Source organism: Arachis hypogaea, chromosome 2 (genome assembly GCF_003086295.3).
Source record: "Arachis hypogaea cultivar Tifrunner chromosome 2, arahy.Tifrunner.gnm2.J5K5, whole genome shotgun sequence".
Taxonomy (NCBI): Eukaryota; Viridiplantae; Streptophyta; class Magnoliopsida; order Fabales; family Fabaceae; genus Arachis; species Arachis hypogaea.
Window position 1 is genome coordinate 40718887 of NC_092037.1, and position 2559 is coordinate 40721445.

At 42.4% G+C, this 2559-nt stretch overlaps 1 non-coding gene across 1 annotated transcript; it reads right to left on the minus strand.

The window, feature by feature from the left end:
- Positions 1-553: 553 nt before the first annotated feature.
- On the minus strand, positions 554-660 carry LOC112765525 (small nucleolar RNA R71). Its single transcript, XR_003183812.1, has one exon. It is a non-coding gene; the product is annotated as a small nucleolar RNA R71 (small nucleolar RNA).
- Between the last annotated feature and the right edge of the window lie 1899 nt (positions 661-2559).

Below are 2559 nucleotides of genomic sequence, written 5' to 3' on the forward strand. Positions count from 1 at the left end.
TTCAATTCAGAACCTGAAAGGACCCTCCGGAGACTAAGGAGGGAAACAAGAGGGAAAAGAGTTGTTGGTGCTAAGGAAGAGGAAGAGTATTTTGAAATAAACATGGAGGAGAACTTGAAAAACAATCAAGAAGGAGAAGCTCACAACCATGCCAGAGAAGGCCCTGTAAATCATGTTGGGCAAGAGAGGAGAGTTCTAGGCTCTTACATCAATCCAAACCCAGGAAACTATGGAAGTAGCATCCAAAAGCCCACCATACATGCCAACAACTTTGAACTAAAACCCCAGCTCATCACCCTTGTTCAGAACAACTGCTCATTTGGAGGAAGTGCCAAGAAGACCCCAATCAACATCTAACCACCTTCCTGAGAATTTGTGACACTGTGAAGTCTAATGGAGTTCACCCAGATGTCTATAGGCTACTTTTGTTCCTTTTTCACTCAGGGACAAAGCATCCAAGTGGCTGGAGTCCTTTCCAAAGGAGAGCTTAACAAATTGGGAAGATGTGGTGAGCAAATTTTTGGCAAGATTCTACCCTCCTCAAAGAATTAACAGGGTGAGAGCTGAGGTGCAAACTTTCAGGCAACAAGATGGTGAAACTCTTTATGAGGCATGGGAGAGGTTCAAGGACTTAATAAGAAGATGCCCACTAGATATGTTCAACGAATGGGTTCAACTTCACATTTTCTATGAAGGTCTTTCTTATGAGTCAAAGAAGGCTATAGACCATTCATCAGGGGGCTCTCTAAACAAGAAGAAAACCATTGAAGAAGCCATAAATGTCATTGAAACAGTAGCTGAGAATGACTACTTCTGTGCTTTTGAAAGAAGCAACACCTGAGGAGTAATAGAGCTGAACCACATGGATGCATTGCTGGCTCAAAATAAGATGATCACCAAGCAGCTAGCAGATCTTACCAAGAAGTGGAAGGAAACCAAGTGGCAGCAGTCATCACTTCATCACCAGCTCAAGAAGGAGTAAATATAGGAGAAGAAAGTGACTGGGAACAAGCCAACTACGTTGGGAAGTCACCCAGACAAATCATGATCGTACTCCAAAACTTACAACTCTGGAGGAGAATCACCCCAACTTTGGGTGGGGAAATCACAAGACCAAGGCCAAGATCAGAGACGCCACAACCACAATCCCAACAACAATGCACTCACCAACATACTTCACAGAGATCCTATCAACACTCACCTAATCACCCTCTCAACCACCTAATCTCAGCCCACATCACTAACTGAGGATAGGCTTTCCAAAATTGAGACTCTACTTGAAGACATATATAGAGAAGTTCAAGACAACAAGGTGTTCAAGGATGAAGTGCGAGCTAATATCAAAAACCAAGGGGAAACCATCAAAAGACTAGAGTCCCAAGTAAGGTATTTATCTCAACAGATTCCCAAACCCACTAATGGTTTTCCAATTGACACAGAGAAGAATCTAAGAGGAGAAACAAAGAAAGTAAGGTGGGAAGAATGTAAGATGATCACCACAAGTGATTAGAGGAGTATGGAGGAAGTAGAACACCTCCAAGACAGTCCAAAGGGAAACCATGAAGAAAGAAACCATGCACCCCAACTCACACTCAAGGAAGAGCTGAAGAAAAGGGAGATACTGAACCCATATGCATCCTTTCCCCAAAGGCTTAAGGGTGGTGTAGCAGGGAGAATGTATTCAAGGTTCCTCGACATGTTTGTATCTCTTGATGTAAATATACCATTTATTAAGGCCCTCCAGCAAATGCCCTCCTACATCAAGTATATAAAGGAGCTACTAGCAGAAAGAGTTCATTGAAGGGTGGACAAACAATAAAGATGAACAGGGATTGCAGTGCTCTCATTCAAACAGAGCCACCCACAAAGAAGAAGGATCCAGGGAGTTTCCACATTCCCTGTGCTATAGGAGAAACAATAATTGATAAGGGACTCTGTGACCTGAGAGCAAGTATCAACCTAATGCCTCTATCCCTCATGAAAAAGCTTCAAATCAATGAGATAAGACCTACAGATGTAATCATCAATTGGTTGACAAAACTCAAAAACAGGCAATAGGAGAGGTTGAGAATGTGTTAGTGAAGGTTAGGAACTACTTCCTCCCCACAGACTTTGTCATCCTGAAAATGGATGAGAATCCTATTCACCCTATCATTCTGGGAAGGTCATTCTTAGCCACAGCCAGAGCACTTATAGATGTGGAGTGAAGAGAGCTAGTACTGAGAATACATGATGAACAACTCACCTTCAATGTTTTCAAACTTTCACAAGAAGCAGATCATAATAACAAAGAGCTGAAGGAAGAGTCAAACAAGGGAGCTCAAACACTACCCCTAAGAACTCCTGTGGTTAACAACCAATGTGATCAGAAAGAACATCAACCAAGTGCAATCCAAAAGGAACCAGACCCACCAGAGTCGTATGAGACAAGCAACAAAACTTCCCTTAAAGGAAAAATCACAAGTAGCAAAGCGACATCAAAGGACACAAGAAAAAAGGTCCCAAGCGGATGGAAAATAAGAAAATCCCTACAGAAGGTTTCTCTCCAGGAGATGAAGT